The sequence below is a fragment of the Schistocerca americana genome, chromosome 10 (genome assembly GCF_021461395.2).
Source record: "Schistocerca americana isolate TAMUIC-IGC-003095 chromosome 10, iqSchAmer2.1, whole genome shotgun sequence".
Classification (NCBI taxonomy): Eukaryota; Metazoa; Arthropoda; class Insecta; order Orthoptera; family Acrididae; genus Schistocerca; species Schistocerca americana.
In genome coordinates, this window is record NC_060128.1 from 116507251 (window position 1) to 116526673 (window position 19423).

Genomic DNA, 19423 nt, shown 5'->3' on the forward strand with positions numbered 1-19423 from the left:
TCATACGTCTCACGCACACGTATCAGTAGTATGCAATGGCGTCAGCTTCCTGCTACGGCAGGTAGGATGCTTGTTCTTACAGTGAAGTAACCGTTGCTGCAAAATACACAAATACTACGCACACTAGTGTGACACCACTTGCAAGGAAATTACCCCACCCTGAATAACCAAAATAAAATCAAAATAATTGTACGAGTAATATAGGAAAATCTGTCTTTTCTGACCCCTATCAATGTCATATATATCTGCCAGTCTCTGCATCTGAGTGCAATCGGTGTTTACAATTTAACAAAACGATAAAGTCTACAAAAGTACGAGTTGCTGATGAAACAATACCGCAAAACGGCAGTTACGACCAATAGACTGACAAGAGCCATAAATGATGTACATTTTGGCACGAGGAATAATATTTGATTGAAACGATGTGCAGTATGTCAACACATGCGGTACTTACAGGTTACTATTGCCCTAAATAGAAGTTCGCAGTCTTGCCACAGATTCCTCTCTTACCTGTAATCCGAGTCAGATATGGAGTTTCAATGAAGTGATTAAAATACACTGCTGTGGAGATGCTGATTGCAAACATCCTGCTAATGTAATCAGTATAGCTTTTGGCAGTGGACTACTGCAGTGCAGAGCAGAGAAAATCGTGGAACGTATAGCCATGTTGCCCTTGCGAAAGTTAGCATACTGTTCTGTTCCACTGTGTTTTAACCACTTCATTAGTGCTCCATATTTGCTGCTGCTGTGCTGATTGTGTGTCTAGGAAGACCAAACAGCTAAGTTCATCAGTCTCCTATTCGTCCCCAGGGATATAAGCAGTCCAACCAACATGTTTGGTTGCAATGTAAATCTTATGTTCGAGACCGATTAAGAGTATTAACTGTTTGCATAGAGTGTATCTAAGGCGGAACGTGGGAACCAGCCCGCTATTCACTTAGCGGAATGCGGAAAACCGCCTAAAAACCACATCCAGGCTGGCCAGCACACCAACCACCTCAGTCATTAACCTGCCGGCCAGATGCTATTCGGGGCCGGCATACCACCATGTCCTGGAGACAGTCGCATTAACACGGACAGGTAACCAGGGAGGGGAAAGGGGGGGAGGGGGAACAGGGAGGGTGGTGCCACATTTATTTTTATTTCAATTTATTGACTTCAAGGCCATGCCCAGTCAGCTATTCAAATAGTAATGTAACGGTAGTAAGTACAACATCCAGACCCCGAAAGGTGAAAATCTCCTACCCGGCCGGGAATCGAACCCGGCCGTTTCGGTTAGCAATCAGATGCTCTGACCGCGCAGCTACCCATGCAGACAGGGTGCCACATTTGCACTTTGCTGCCAAATGAGGAGGAATTATTTGATAACACAGTAACTTTCCAATTGGCCAATATCAGGGGATACTGTTGAACTTGAAGGATAGTACAGCTAGCAACGCACAACGTGTTTTGGTCGCTACTTCAGAATAGCGAGTGATTTTACAATGACGTCATTGAATGCGCACTGGAGACAGCAGTAAGCAGTTTCTGCCAATTCCTGCAGTTTCTGTTGTTGTCAGAAGCGAGGTGGAGTTTCGGTAGTTCGTAAATATTTAGAGTTCTACGGATTGGAGTGCTGTACGATGTATAAAGCTATTTGGAAAACAGCGTTAATTCTTCAGTTACAGTTGATTTACAGCAAGCAAAAATCTGCATATTTTTAACAATAGTTCCGTAATTCTTGCGCAGTTAAGCAATACATCATCGGTCGAACATCATCTTATTCCTTAAAGCAGTAGGAGGTCTTTTACCACAGAATACCTGACATATGCAAATTGACTGAATTTCGTTATTATCCTAACATTTGTACCTCTGTTCTATGAGACTTCCAGATTGTAGCCGAATCATGCTGTATTCTTGCCATAACGTTTCGACTGGCAAGTCTCCACCAATCTTCAGGTGAGTGTCCGCCACTGGAGACAGCTCGTTCACGGAGTCGGCTTCAAAGAAAAAAATTGGCGCGGAGAGGAATGCGCATTGGCGGCCGTCACAGGAGGATCCTGTATCGAAATCCGCATCCACGGCAAATTCTGTTCCGTCTGTGACGCGCAGGCGCATCCGTGAAAGTGAAACTACATGTCCGCCCTCTTTCGGAATCCACGCTCATAGATTATACAGTGCGCCGGAAAACTTCAAGAATCACGTTTTTGCCTGTCTTGAAAACGGAAATTTGTTTCAGTTTCAAATAGTTTCTATTTCAAAATGTAATTAACATAAGTTTTTAATAATACTTCTGCGTCTGATTACCCTCACTGATGATTCATATGCAGGGTGTAAATTTTAAGTAGACAAACCGGAATACCTCTAAAAATAAGCTTCACACGAAAAAATTTGTAGAATCCAATGTTGATTAATTTAGAGGGGGACATCTGCTGGTGCTATAATTAGCCCACCACCCCAGCCCCCTGGGGGTGGGGCGGGAGGTAGCTTTAAAATTTGAAATGGGAACCCCAATTTTTTTTGCAGAATCAGATTCTACAAAAAAAAAACTACGTAAATTTTGTCTTAAACATTTGTTTTGATTCTTGGTAGTTGGCGGTGTAATACAAGAAAATCAATGTTCTCATTTTTGCGGGGAAAATGGTTACGGATAAATAAAAAATACATATTTACTTAGTAACTTTTGATTCGCTAAAACTAAAACTCTCCCGCTCTGCCCATAGGCTGGTGTTTGAGAGAGAGGAATTAGAGTATTACAAATGTTGACCACGAAACGAACAAAACTTATCCGAATCCGCGGAAAAAAAATCAATATTTTGGTTAACATTTGCAAAACTCTAATTCCTCCTTCTCAAACCCCACCCTGTGGGGACAGAGGGAGAGTTTTAGTTTTAGCGAATCCAAATTTACGAAGTAAATTAGTATTTTTTATTCATACGTAACCATTTTCCACGCAAAAATGAGTAGATGGATTTTCTTGAATTACAACGCCAACTATCAAGAATCAAAACAAATGTTTAAGACAAAATGTACATAGTTTTTTATGCAGAATCTGATTCTGCAATAAAATATTTGAAATTTTAAAGTTGCCTCACGCCCCACCCCCAGGGGGCTGGGGTGGCGGGCTAATTTTAGCACCAGCAGATGTCCCTCAAGAAAATAATCAACTTTGTGTTCTACACATTTTTTGTCTGAAGCTCATTTTTCGAGTTATTCTGGTTTGTCACCTCTATAGTAGACTAATAACGTAACAGATGAACAATTAAGAACAGTATTGACAAGATTGTCTCGATTGCCACATTTTCAAATTTCACTGGAATACTTGTTGACAGTACATATCATGCTGTTCCTTGGAACATGTTTTCACATTTGGGAAAACATTAATATTCTCGAGTAATTTTTACAATTTTATAAAAACACTGGAGCACATAAAAATGAATGCTGTCGTTCCAAAATCGAATCAGAAAACATATTAAACTTCTATTACAGGGCTGGATAGAGGCGAAAATCTGAAAGGTCTTCTCTCCCGTACTCTGTAAGCACTGCATGGGTTTACAAATACTGTTTCACGTACATATTAAGCTTTTTACAAAATAGAATCTCATTTATCACTCTTGTGAATGTTATGATCACAACTGTCTTTTGGACGATATTTTTTCTCGTGCAGTCTGTGGTTCTGTACTCTGTAGAATTGTAAACAGTGAAGTACACGACATTCCCTCAGAACTGCTGATATTGTTGACAGAGCCAGCCACGAATGAACTGTTCTGCGTGGGGTGCAAGATATATATGAGACAAAATACCTTCAAACGTCAAGAACAATGTAATACGAGTAAATCCAATACCAAAGAAAGTAGGTGCTTACAACAGTGAATGTTACAGAGCTATGAGTTTAATAAGTTATGGTTGCAAAATAGTGACACAAATTATCTACAGAAGGCTGAAAAAAAACTGGTAGAAGGCGACCTCGGCGAAGATCAATTCGGGATCCGGAGAAATGCTGGAACACGCTAGTTAATACCAGCCCTACGACTTAGGTTAAAGAAAGGCAAAACTACACTCCTGGAAATTGAAATAAGAACACCGTGAATTCATTGTCCCAGGAAGGGGAAACTTCATTGACACGTTCCTGGGGTCAGATACATCACATGATCACACTGACAGAACCACAGGCACATAGACACAGGCAACAGAGCATGCACAATGTCGGCACTAGTACAGTGTATATCCACCTTTCGCAGCAATGCAGGCTGCTATTCTCCCATGGAGACGATCGTAGAGATGCTGGATGTAGTCCTGTGGAACGACTTGCCATGCCATTTCCACCTGGCGCCTCAGTTGGACCAGCATTCGTGCTGGACGTGCAGACCGCGTGAGACGACGCTTCATCCAGTCCCAAACATGCTCATAGGGGGACAGATCCGGAGATCTTGCTGGCCAGGGTAGTTGACTTACACCTTCTAGAGCACGTTGGGTGGCACGGGATACATGCGGACGTGCATTGTCCTGTTGGAACAGCAAGTTTCCTTGCCGGTCTAGGAATGGTAGAACGATGGGTTCGATGACGGTTTGTATGTACTGTGCACTATTCAGTGTCCCCTCGACGATCACCAGTGGTGCACGGCCAGTGTAGGAGATCGCTCCCCACACCATGATGCCGGGTGTTGGCCCTGTGTGCCTTGGTCGTATGCAGTCCATATTGTGGCGCTCACCTGCACGGCGCCAAATACGCATACGACCATCATTGGCACCAAGGGAGAAGCGACTCTCATCGCTGAAGCCGACACGTCTCCATTCGTCCCTCCATTCACGCCTGTCGCGACACCACTGGAGGCGGGCTGCACGATGTTGGGGCGTGAGCGGAAGACGGCCTAACGGTGTGCGGGACCGTAGCCCAGCTTCATGGAGACGGTTGCGAATGGTCCTCGCCGATACCCCAGGAGCAACAGTGTCCCTAATTGGCTGGGAAGTGGCGGTGCGGTCCCCTACGGCACTGCGTAGGATCCTACGGTCTTGGCGTGCATCCGTGCGTCGCTGCGGTCCGGTCCCAGGTCGACGGGCACGTGCACCTTCCGCCGACCACTGACGACAACATCGATGTACTGTGGAGACCTCACGCCCCACGTGTTGAGCAATTCGGCGGTACGTCCACCCGGCCTCCCGCATGCCCACTATACGCCCTCGCTCAAAGTCCGTCAACTGCACATACGGTTCACGTCCACGCTGTCGCGGCATGCTACCAGTGTTAAAGACTGCGATGGAGCTCCGTATGCCACGGCAAACTGGCTGACACTGACGGCGGCGGTGCACAAATGCTGCGCAGCTAGCGCCATTCGACGGCCAACACCACGGTTCCTGGTGTGTCCGCTGTGCCGTGCGTGTGATCATTGCTTGTGCAGCCCTCTCGCAGTGTCCGGAGCAAGTATGGTGGGTCTGACACACCGGTGTCAATGTGTTCTTTTTTTCCATTTCCAGGAGTGTATATAGCGTTGTAGATTTGGAGAAAACTTTGGACAGTTCTGACTTTAAAATCCTATTTCAAATTTCTGAAGGTAGCAGGGTTAAAATATACGGTCGACAGGCTATTTACCATCTGTATAGAAATCAGACGGCAGTTATGAGAGTCGAAGGGCATAAAAATAGTTCAAAAGACTCTAAGCACTATTGGACATCTGAGGTCATCAGTCCCCTAGAAATTGGAACTACTTAAACCTAACGAACCTAAGTACATCACAAACATCCATGCCCGAGGCAGGATTCGAACCTGCGACCGTAGCGGTCGCGCGGTTCCGGACTGAAGCGCCTAGAACCGCTCGGCCACCGCGGCCGGCACGCTAATGTTATTCAATTTGTACATTCGGTAGGCTATGAACGAAAGCAAGAAGAAATCTGTAATGGGATTTTAAGGTCTCGCAGGAGTAATAAGAACTCTGCGGTTCGCCGAAGACATTGTAAGCACTTGGAATAGCAGTGGAACTGAATGGATAGCGTCGTGGAACGTAGATGTGAAATGTACATCAACAAAAGCAAAACGAGTATAATGGAATGTAGTCGAATTAAATCCGACAATGTTGAGGGAATTAAATTAGGAAATTAGACGCTAAAAGGAGTGATCAGTTCTGCAGTTTGGGCAGTGAAATAACTGATGATGTACAAAGTAGAGAGGACATAAAATGTAGACAGGCAATGACAGGAAATAGTTGCTGATGAAGAGAAATTTGTCAACATCGAATAGTAGCTCCTGAAATGCGGTACTATAGAAGAATGCTGAAGATTAGATGGGTAGATCACGTAACTAATGAGGAGGTACTGAATAAAAGTTGGGAGACAAGAAATCTGTATGGCAACTTGACTAAAAGAAGGGATCAGCTGACAGGACATGTTCTGTGACACCAAGGGATCAGCAGAGTTGTATTGGAGGGAGGTCTGGGAAGGGGGGGGGGGAGGGGAGGGAAAATTGTAGACGGAGACCACGAGATGAATGCAGTAAGCATATTGAGAACGCTGTTGGTTGCAGTAGTTATTAGGGGATGAAGAGGCTTGCACGGAATAAGTTGAGATGGAGAGTTTCATCAAACCAGTCTTCGTACTGAAGACCATAACAGCAACAATAACAACAACAACAACCACCTCGAAACATCCTCTGTACATAAACGCAGAATATTACACATAGCTTACATTGACGATGGTGCTAAAGATACAGCTCCATCTTTCATTAACAATTATAACTAGGTTTCTCTGATGTGTATGCCAATCTTCACGCAGTAATTGCTAGTGTAATCAAGGTGCAACATCGTTTGACGGAGTGTGAGGGATGGGGGGTGGGGTAGGGTGTAACTCGGTAGCCATTACGCCCCTGCCTGGCCATGTGGAATGACGCGAGTGCGCCAGTGCGTACAGCGCAGGGTGGGTGGGACAAAGGGCGAGCCTCGAACAGTGGTGTGGCGTAATTAATCTGCCCATACCAGGGGGCTGCAATTCCATACAACGGCTTCCTTAATTGGGGCACGGATAGCTGCACGGATACCAATCCACATTCGAGACAAGGCTGGTATTGTTGGCTCATCACGTCCAGCGCTGAAAACCTGCGTTATGGAAACGTGATCTAACAGATGGACATTATCATAACGCTCTTCGGTTTCTGCATACGTTACACGGTTTGTAGGTCAGTGCCTGAATATGAAGCAGTACGACAAAATTCTGATAAAAAAACTTGTGAAATGCATCATCGTGGTTTGAAGACTTTTCTATACTTTTGAAGCAATAAACATTTCAGCAATTTTAGCTACACCCCGGGTTGCTGATTAGCGCGAAAGTCTCTCGGCAGAAAAGCAAGTGGTTCGATTTTCACTAGTTCCAACGATCGTTTTACTTCTATTTGAATTCTGTATTTAATTCATCATCATCATCATCATCATCATTTAAGACTGATTATGCCATTCAGCGTTCAGTCTGGAGCATAGTCCCCCTTATACAGTTCCTCCATGATCCCCTATTCATTGGTGCCTCTTCTGATGTTAAACCTATTACTTCAAAATCATTCTTAACCGAATACAGGTACCTTCTCCTCGGTCTACCCCGACTCCTCCTACCCTCTACTGCTGAATCCATGAGTCTCTTGAGTAACCTTGCTACTCCCATGCGTGTAACATGACCCCACCATCTAAGCCTGTTCGCCCTGACTGCTACATCTATACAATTCATTTCCAGTTTTTCTTTGATTTCCTCATTGTGGACACCCTCCTGCCATTGTTCCCATCTACTAGTACCTGCAATCTTCCTAGCTACTTTCATATCCGTAACCTCAACCTTGTTGATAAGGTAACCTGAATCCACCCAGCTTTCGCTCCCATACAACAAAGTTGGTCGAAAGATTGAACGGTGCACAGATAACTTAGTCTTGGTACTGACTTCCTTCTTGCAGAAGAGAGTAGATCGTAGCTGAGCACTCACTGCATTAGCTTTGCTACACCTCGCTTCCAGTTCTTTCACTATGTTACCATCCTGTGAGAATATGCATCCTAAGTACTTGAAACTGTCCACCTATTCTAACTTTGTTCCTCCTATTTGGCACTCAATCCGTTTATATTTCATTCCCACTGACATTACTTTCGTTTTGGAGATGCTAATCTTCATACCATAGTCCTTACATTTCTGATCTAGCTCTGAAATATTACTTTGCAAACTTTCAATCGAATCTACCATCACAACTAAGTCATCCGCATATGCAAGACTGCTTATTTTGTGTTCACATATCTTAATCTCACCCAGCCAGTCTATTGTTTTCAACATATGATCCATAAATAATATGAACAACAGTGGAGACAGGTTGCAGCCTTGTCTTACCCCTGAAACTACTCTGAACCATGAACTCAATTTACCGTCAACTCTAACTGCTGCCTGACTATCCATGTAAAGACCTTTAATTGCTTACAAAAGTTTGCCTCCTATTCCATAATCTTGTAGAACAGATTTTTTCACTTTTTTTGAACTCAATACAAATGCGAAACTACATGCCATATTTTTTCTCGTTTTTGATACAGTGTGAAAAGAGCATAAACTGCTTTTCTGTGCTGTCTGCTAATCAAAGGGTATTTAATTTGAAATGGAAATATTTAACAAATGTTAACATATATTAATACGCTCGAAATTAAACAAAAAAGAAAATGGCAACTGTTTTTTTAGGCCAGATAAGGAAATATACTCCTACTGCAATAAAGTAACAGACGATCAGGAAAAGGAATTTTACGCTGTATGGACGTCTAGAGAGACTGGAGGAAGACAGATCAAAAATCTGCAAATTCTTCCAAAGCAGGAAACCACACATAGAAAATGAGTGGGGACGCGAGACAGGAAAGAACTGGACACATGTGATTTGTACTTTAAGGGTTCAGTACAAACTTAGTTACATATACAGATAGCTCATGTATTGGTTTGAAGATTGGGTTTGCAAGTACCAAAGTATGTGGCATATCTCTTGACTGCACTTACCGTTAAGTTTGAATCTTGCATTTTTATACTGCTAAGTGACCGTAACCTTGGTCTTTTTTATAAATTTCAACTTTAAACCTGTAACCGTTTCATCTTAAACGACCGACAGACAGACGGGCGGACAGCAAAATGTTCCTACAAAGGTTCTATTTTTACCGACTGAGATCAGAAAACTCTAAAAAAGAGGCTTCGAATAAATGCAGATTCAACAGGAGACCTTAGTCAACAGGTACGAATTTAAAATAGAAGTCAAGAATTTCAAAGATTTGCAAGAAGCTAAAACAAATAGGAAAACAAATGATGTCAAATAGTCCGACGAGAAGAAAAGAGTGCATTTTGAGAAAATGAAAAGTTTTTGAGCATTATGAAAGAGAAGGGAAATAGACAGTTTACTAGACGTCGTCCTCAGTTGGCTTGTAACGACTTAGAGGAAATATTTTTTTTTGACAAAAATAACATCTTTTTATTTTTAATTAACGAACCCAGCAGTGCTCCGCAATACCCAAATATGTATGGGAATTGGATATACGTAGTAATATGGGTTAAACTGAGAACTGTCTCTGGAAGCAAATTTTGTCCACTATGAAGGTACGAAGCTCGAAATTGCAGTGAATCACATAGAATATGAATGAAAACTGCTCCTTTGTTGTTGTGTTTCTAAGCTTTTTTCACTTTTTTTGAACTCAATACAAATGCGAAACTACATGCCATATTTTTTCTCGTTTTTGATACAGTGTGAAAAGAGCATAAACTGCTTTTCTGTGCAGTCTGCTAATCAAAGGGTAACATGCAACTGATCGTGGTACAAACACGCTGACCGTAAAAGAATTCTAAAGTCTCTCGTTGTACGAGTTTGGGGCTTCTTTACTGCTACTGCAAACGAAACCATGACCTCCTTGAACTCAGTGGGTAAATTCGTTTGGAAACCTTAGTTTGAGAGAGATCTTTCCGACTGTCGGATAGGTAGGAACAGCATCTTTTAAACTGTACGATCATAACATTTCCGATATCCCTGTAAATGTGCTTCAAGTACGAACGAAATCGCTACCACTAATATTAGTTTATTAATAATAATTGAAAGTACCAATACTGGACACCAGCTTTGATCCATGCCTTTCGCGTGTTACGTCGTATACAGGAAAACTGAGAGGGGCCAGTACATCGACTACATTTATTGTGGTTCTATAGTACATATTATAAAGCGTTCCTCCTAGATGATCGAAATAAATAATAGGTGACAATAAACGGCACCGGCTATCCATCACACTTCATAAAGACAGTCAAAAGCTTATCTTGCCTCACAGAAATAGCAATAAATGCAACTGAAATGTGACAAATGGGTTAATCAAGAAGTGCTTGCTGAGATTGTAAACGCAGAAGACAAGCGATCTGTCGGAATTTTTATATTAAAGATCGCAAATAATGTTTTTATTCTGATTGCTGTTTTCAGCTACACACAAACTATCTCAAGATCTGGAATATAAAATTGGACACAGAGGTACATACAACAGCTTCTAGGAGTTAAAATTACAAACTGCACATAAAATTATAGCAAAATTCAAAAGTATGTAAGAAGAAATAATTACAGTTTGTATACAATAAAAAATTCTTGATTAGTGTAACTGCATTAACGGCTTAGTGGCTCATTAGAAGCTATTTTAAAATGACAACATTCATTTTTACAGAAATCAAAATTATCTTGACTTCGAGTTTTTATGGTATTCAGTACAGAAAAAAGTAGAATAAATTCTGGTGTCTCTTTCACCTACTGTTTTAACATTTGTGCCGAGAATGTTCTTATAAATTGGAAATCGGTGAATTATCAAGAAAATACATTAGATGTGTGAGTGTATTTGCAGGCAATAATATATAAACGCACTAAAGTGAAGATAATTCCGATTAGCAGTACTTCAGATAAATCAAATATGTACAGAAAACAATCCTAGAATTTCATCACGTAAGTGGTAAGTTGTGCCCAGTATGGACGGAAATAGTAATTAACAATGACACAGTTGTATGCATGTCACATTTTAAATAAGTGGGCAGAGACAGGAGCGAGGAATAAGACAATGGCACAGATGGAAAAACTGCACAGATCTGAAGCGACATGTGGAACAATTAAAAGAACACTTAAATATCGAAACCTGCTGTTACAAAACTTGGAAGAATTACTAACAAATAGAAGTGAGTGTTCAATAAATTAAAAGAAATATAACAACAAATTACGGTACAAGCAGCAAATACAGGATTGTTTAGAGAAATGCATAGAGAGAATTTTAACAAAGAGTAAAAATATTTTAAATGAGTTGAATGTACTTGCTGCTAATGAGCATATAGCTGAATATACAGGAGATGTAAACAACATGTGAACTCCTCAGGGAGTCTCACCTAGTGATACGTGGCTGGCGACCACGGGGCCCCGAGCTGAGTCCTGGCATTGCTTCCACTTACTTATGCCAGGCTCCTCACTCTTATCTTTCCTATCTGGCCACCCTCGGCCAGCTCTTGTTCTTTTCCGACCCTGACGCTATTAGGTTTCGAGGGCTAGGGGTCTTTCATTTTCCAACCTATACTTCTCATGCAGCGTCTGACCCGGAGCGGGCGGCTGCAAAAGGCGTCTGTATCCCATGTTAGGGGCGGCCTCCAGAACTGCGGAAGGCAACGGAATACCACCGCAGATTATCTTCCCTGCATAATGCAGTCTCCATTTTATGCACAAAAAATGGCTTCCTCTCATGTTAAATCAGTGTCCGGAGGTAAAATAGTCCCCCATTCGGATCTCCGGGGGGGGACAACTTGAAAGGAGGCAAAAAATCAAAACGAGAATTGGTACCTGGAATGTCAGAACTCTGCTACAAGCAGGAAAACTAGAAAACCTTAAAAGAGAGATGGAAAAGAATCATATGGACCTCGTAGGAGTTGCTGAAGCAAGATGGAATGGACATGGAGAGTTGCAGTCAGATGAATATGTATTCTACTACTCAGGAGGAGAAGTAAAAGGAATTAATGGAGTAGGAATGATTATGACAAAGGAATTGGCTAAATGTGTGGAATATGTAGACTATGCAAATGACCGGGTTATTGGTGTAAGGCTGAAAGGAGCACAAAAAGATTTACTGATTGTCCAGGTGTATATGCCAACTTCAGAACATGATGACCAAATTGTAGAGGAAACGTACAATGTAATAGAGAGAATAATGGACGAAAATAAAAAATGCTGCAAAATAGTAATGGGAGACTGGAACGCCATTGTGGGAGAAGGGAAAGAGGGAAACATAGTAGGCAGTCATGGTCTTGGAAAGAGAAATGACAGAGGTGAATGGTTAATTGACTTCTGTAGGGAAAGGCAGCTGATAGTGGCAAACACATGGTTCAAGAACCATAAGAGGAGGCTCTACACTTGGAAATCACCAGGGGATAAATATAGAAACCAAATCGATTTTATACTGGTAGAAGAAAGATACAGGAATGGAATCAAGAAGGTGCACACATTACCAGGTGCAGATATTAATAGTGACCACAACTTACTTATGGCAGAAATAGAAATAAGAATGAAAAAACTGAAAAAGGCGACAATGGTGAAGAAATGGGATCTAGAGAAGACAAGGTCCAACAAAGAACAAATTACAGAAATGCTGTCTCGGGACTTTCTAAACACATTACGGGACAAAGAAGCACCTGATAATGCCAACGAGTACTGGAATATGCTGAAAGAAGGAATCATTAAAGCAGGACAGCAAAATATAGGATATGTAAAAGGGAAAAGGTCAAAAAAACCATGGGTCACACAAGAAATGATTCCCAAGATGGAGGAGAGAAGAAAATTGAAAAACAAGAACACTGAAGATGCAAGAAAGATATACCGAAGGTTAAATAACGAACTGCGAAGAGAAACAGAGCAGGCTAGGAAAAAATGGCTAAAAGAGGAATGTGATGAAATTGAAGAACTGGACAGGAAAGGAAGATACGACTTACTATACAACAGAGTAAAGACTATGACATGGGAACAAAACAGAGCAGAAAGTGCTACTATGGAAATTTTGAGTAAAGACGAAGAGGTAGTGTATAAAGATCGTGACGATGCCCTCCAGAGATGGGAAGAATATATAAAAGAGCTATATGACACAAATAGCAAACCAGAAACTCTGGAACTTGAATCACACAACAGTGTAAGTGATGAAGAGGAAGGACCGACCATCATAATGGAAGAAGTCTGCTATTGCTGCAATGAAAAATGGCAAAGCAGTAGGTACAGATACAATACCGGGAGAAATACTAAAATGCTTGAACCACAATGGAATAAGAGAAATATTGAGGTTATGTAATAAAATATATGACAGTGGTGAATGGCCTGAGGACTTTTTGACAACAGTAATGATTCCATTGCCGAAAAAACAAGGAACCAAGAAATGCAGCGAGCACAGGACAATCAGCCTCATTTCACATGCAGCCAAAGTGATGTTAAGAATAATTAATAAAAGACTTGAAAAAGTAATAGAGGAGAATCTCGGCGAGGAGCAGTTTGGCTTTAGACGGAATACGGGCACCAGAGATGCAATAGGGCTCCTACGAACCTTAGGAGAAAGGTTTATTGAAAAAGGAAGAGACCTATATATGTGCTTCATCGATTTAGAAAAGGCATTTGACAATGTGGTTTGGGACAAGCTGGCGACTATTATGAGGGAAAAGAGAGTGGACTGGAAAACCAGAAGACTTATAAACTCATTGTACCTTAATCAAAAAGTTTCAGTTAAAGTGAGAGGAGAAAGTACGAACTGGATCAGACTAGGGAAAGGAGTAAGACAAGGATGCTGTTTATCACCTACTCTTTTCAACCTGTACTTGGAAAATATGATTGACCAATGCTCATTAGATGACAAAGGAGTAGAAATTGGAGGAAGAAGAGTAGGGTGCTTGAGATTTGCTGATGACATGGTCCTTCTAGCCACAGGGGAAAAAGAATTACAGGATTTGGTGGACACCATTGCAACTAACGGAAAAAAATATGGAATGAAAATTAACACAAATAAAACAAAAGTATTGGCAATAGGAGGAAATAAGGAACTAAAAATTGTGCTGAATGGAGAAAAACTAGAACAGGTTCAAAATTTTAAGTATCTTGGAAGCAGGATAGACACCGACTGGAAGTGCACCACAGAAATTAAAACAAGGATAGCAATGGCAAAAGAGGCGTTTTATAAGAAAAGGAGAATCTTCTGCAGCGGTATGGACAGAGAACTCAGGAAGAGACTCATAAAATGTCTTGTATGGAGTGTTCTTCTATATGGCGCTGAAACATGGACTATGAGGAAAAAAGACAGAGAAAGGCTGGAGGCTTTTGAGATCTGGACATGGCGGAAGATGGAAGGAATAAGTTGGATGGACAGAGTAAAAAATGAAGAGGTACTGAGAAGAGTGGGAGAGAAAAGGCAGTTACGAGATGTAATAAAGAGAAGAAAAAGAAATTGGATTGGGCATATATTAAGAAAGAATGACGGACTGATAAAAACAGTTTTAGAAGGTTATGTAGAAGGGAAAAGGAAGCGAGGAAGGAAGAGATTCCAGATACTGGATGACATGATGGACGGTACAACATACAGCAGCCTTAAGAAGGAAGCAATGGATCGCAGAAAATGGAGAGGCAAAGGAATTGCTAATACAGCAGATAACTGATGATGATGACAGGAGATGTAAACAACACGTGAACAGAATGAAAAAATGAAAAACTATACAAGAAAGTACTCCCCATTCCATAATTCTCTCCACATTGTCTCACTGAAATTCTACATTTCGCTCGAAACTGCCACCGGCTTTTCCGTCAGCACAGACACTCGTTTTCTCCTCTCAGTTAATGGCGTCACAACAATGGTCGCGGCTGTCTGTGAACGCATTTTCCGTGACCATTTTCCGTGTCTGCACTGTGAGGTAGTGCGCACATTACTATGGCTGAATCCATTAACTTCTCGCTGTACCTGGGTATACGATTCACTTTTTCGAGTAGGGGAGTGGCGGTTAGTAAGGTTCCGGTGGGACGTTTGCCGTTAGACACTGGGGCATGCAGCGCTTGAAATAGGGCACACACTGCAGTTTGCCAATTGCTACAACTTGAGTGATGAAATTTTAGGAGTGTATTCTATGTAAATATTTGATTTATCTGAAGTAATGCTAATAGGAATTATCTTCAATAATGTTATTCAGTTCCGAGTGTTACGGGTGGTAGATGTTTTAATTTTAGCGTCAGTTTATACTGTTGAAAGTAAGAAGTAATATTATCATACTATTATCAACATTCAAGTATTCTCATGTAGATTGTGTTATGATTATGAAATCCAACTCACTGGTTTCTGTTTCCGCCGTGTTTTAATGTGCAATGTCTGTCAATTGGTATAAGGCCACAGAAGAAAATCTTTTCTTCTTCTTGGGGCGTGATGGAAAGGTCTAAGACGAAGCCTAACAGTGAGAGACAAGGGGAGTGGTCTGAGACAGCAATGAAGCGAGAGGTTTCACGTGTTTAGGAAGTTGTTCGGTTGCACCCAATAATTTTAATGATCATAGAAATACGCATTGTGTGAGAAAAGTGATAAGACTGACTACAGTGCTAGTGATATGGTAACACTGTGTTGTTCTACTTGTGTAGACTGGTACGTTCATCACTTCCTGACACTCGGTCATAATTTCGACTCTGTACAGCCATCATGTGACTTTTGAATGTGTCATGTGCGAAGTTGTGTTTTTGTTATGGATTACAAAAATGGAACAGCAGAATATATACACTCCTGGAAATTGAAATAAGAACACCGTGAATTCATTGTCCCAGGAAGGGGAAACTTTATTGACACATTCCTGGGGTCAGATACATCACATGATCACACTGACAGAACCACAGGCACATAGACACAGGCAACAGAGCATGCACAATGTCGGCACTAGTACAGTGTATATCCACCTTTCGCAGCAATGCAGGCTGCTATTCTCCCATGGAGACGATCGTAGAGATGCTGGATGTAGTCCTGTGGAACGGCTTGCCATGCCATTTCCACCTGGCGCCTCAGTTGGACCAGCGTTCGTGCTGGACGTGCAGACCGCGTGAGACGACGCTTCATCCAGTCCCAAACATGCTCAATGGGGGACAGATCCGGAGATCTTGCTGGCCAGGGTAGTTGACTTACACCTTCTAGAGGACGTTGGGTGGCACGGGATACATGCGGACGTGCATTGTCCTGTTGGAACAGCAAGTTCCCTTCCCGGTCTAGGAATGGTAGAACGATGGGTTCGATGACGGTTTGGATGTACCGTGCACTATTCAGTGTCCCCTCGACGATCACCAGTGGTGTACGGCCAGTGTAGGAGATCGCTCCCCACTCCATGATGCCGGGTGTTGGCCCTGTGTGCCTCGGTCGTATGCAGTCCTGATTGTGGCGCTCACCTGCACGGCGCCAAACACGCATACGACCATCATTGGCACCAAGGCAGAAGCGACTCTCATCGCTGAAGACGACACGTCTCCATTCGTCCCTCCATTCACGCCTGTTGCGACGCCACTGGAGGAGGGCTGCACGATGTTGGGGCGTGAGCGGAAGACGGCCTAACGGTGTGCGGGACCGTAGCCCAGCTTCATGGAGACGGTTGCGAATGGTCCTCGCCGATACCCCAGGAGCAACAGTGTCCCTAATTGGCTGGGAAGTGGCGGTGCGGTCCCCTACGGCACTGCGTAGGATCCTACGGTCTTGGCGTGCATCCGTGCGTCGCTGCGGTCCGGTCCCAGGTCGACGGGCACGTGCACCTTCCGCCGACCACTGATGACAACATTGATGTACTGTGGAGACCTCACGCCCCACGTGTTGAGCAATTCGGCGGTACGTCCACCCGGCCTCCCGCATGCCCACTATACGCCCTCGCTCAAAGTCCGTCAACTGCACATACGGTTCACGTCCACGCTGTCGCGGCATGCTACCAGTGTTAAAGACTGCGATGGAGCTCCGTATGCCACGGCAAACTGGCTGACACTGACGGCGGCGGTGCACAAATGCTGCGCAGCTAGCGCCATTCGACGGCCAACACCGCGGTTCCTGGTGTGTCCGCTGTGCCGTGCGTGTGATCATTGCTTGTACAGCCCTCTCGAAGTGTCCGGAGCAAGTATGGTGGGTGTGACACACCGGTGTCAATGTGTTCTTTTTTCCATTTCCAGGAGTGTAACTGCAGGCTTTCTCGGTATATATCAGCTATGAAATTTTCTCTGGTTATCAGCCGAGGGGTGTCGTCGTCCAGTCGCAACGTTTCAGTCGGTTCTGTATCCATCATCTTCATGTTCCACTTAGCCTGAAGATGATGGTTAGGGAATCCATTGGGACGTTGCGACAAGATGACGGTGCAACTCGGCTAATAATCCGAGAAAATTTAATAGCTGGAACAGCAGAATTTTGAGCAACGCTGTACCATTACATTTACGTTAAACTTGGGGAATACGTGAGTGCGACCTTTGAAAGAAGCATAATGGGAACCTTCCTTATCAAGAACTCAAGCTTTTCACTGGAAAAATCACTTTTGGAAGAGGAACCTCGCTTAGGGAGACTCCAAAAAACGACGAATACATCTACATCTATCTACGTCTGCAAGGATACTCTGCAAATCCCATTTAAGTGCCTGGCAGAAGGTTCATTGAACCACCTTTACAATCTCTGTTATTCCAATCTCGTATAGCACGCGGAAAGAATGAACACCTATATCATTCCGTACGAGCTCTGATTTCCCGTCGAATGCATGCATGCGGTGTGAGATTATTTCTTGAGAACAAAATGTCAACCAAGTGTTTCCCAGAGATGTATATGAAAGACTCAGGAAAATGGTGAGTTGAATAAGACTGGACATTGCAGGTTAAAGGCGCTGCAGTCTGGAACCGCAAGACCGCTACGCTCGCAGGTTCGAATCCTGTCTCGGGCATGGATGTTTGTGATGTCCTTAGGTTAGTTAGGTTTAACTAGTTCTAAGTTCTAGGGGACTAATGACCTCAGCAGTTGAGTCCCATAGTGCTCAGAGCCATTTGAACCATTTTTTGTTTTTGACATTGCAGGCTTGTGGGTGGTGCTTCATGAAAATGTCCCGAGACACAATGTCACTTCTGTCACGAAATTTTGGACTGAAAAGGTATTCCTGTTGTTCCACAACCCCCTCTCTTTACCTGGTCTGTCCCCTTGTGACTTGTTTCTCGTCCGGAAATTGAAAAATGTCTTAAGAGGTCGTCACTTACGGACTCTGTTGAACATGCGAAAGCATGTGACAGACATGGTAAAGGCATCAACCAGCTGAAACCTTTCAGCACTGTTATCAATACTGGGAACGACTGCACGAGTGTGTAGCTGCTGAAGTTAAACGCTTTCAGGGGACATTATTGTTGTCTGAAAAAATAAATAAATAAAACAAATAAATGAAAAATTTTAGGTATAAAAAAATGTCTCATACCTTTTCTCATACACCTCCTACACTGCAAATGAGATTAAAATCGGTTGTAGGTAATCAGCAGATATGCATATATCCATGACATTTCAGAGGGGGATTCTCTGAACGTCGTTGTCTGTGTGGAATTTTCTAAAGCAAACCGAATCCAATGAGAAGGCCGGACTCATGAATTTTGTGCAGATTTTGAGAATCCATTACATTACACTGAAAACAGCTTTTTTTCAAATTTGGAAATTAGAAAAGTATTGCTTACTTAACTTTAATGGTACGAAAGAGCCAAAATCTCATTTTCCGTAGTAAATTTACATTTCAGTTGCAAGTTTTTACACTTTTATATTGTATTGTGCTTTTCGTATATAAGCAGATTGCATTTGTTTGTGAAGCGCAACAACACTTTTTTAATTTAAAACCTATATTTTCTTGCATGGCACATACTACCCGCTACATCAATATCTCGAATTGTAAGTTTTAGACACCGTTTCTTGTTGTGTGTAGTTTTGGTTAGAAATGTTCTTTTCACCATTTGCACCAAATGGAATGTTCAAATAAAGGTTTTGTCCAGTTATACCTCATTTCAAAGCAATATTAGAAGTTTCATATCAGTACTGATTGGCTTAAGTGACACATACTAGCTGTCACTCCTCTTTTGTTGTTTCTATGGCGGTGAAAGGGTATCGATGATCAAATTCACTGACGACAGCGAAAATTAGGAACATTTGCAGGGCCTGCGAAACAGGACGAACTGTATAATTAAAATGGTGTTTAAATTCACCGAAGGAAGAAGCAAGCAATGAAAAGTATCCAAAATGCGATTAGGCATAAAATTACCGTCAAAATTGATGACCATAAAGTAGATTAAGTGGGTAAACTGTGCTACTATGGGAACAAAATAAAGTATGACGAGGAGGATATAAAAAGAAGACTAGCACAAACAGAGATACTATTCCTCATCAAGAGAAGTTCACTAGTGTGAAACATCGGCCTTAATTTGAGAAAG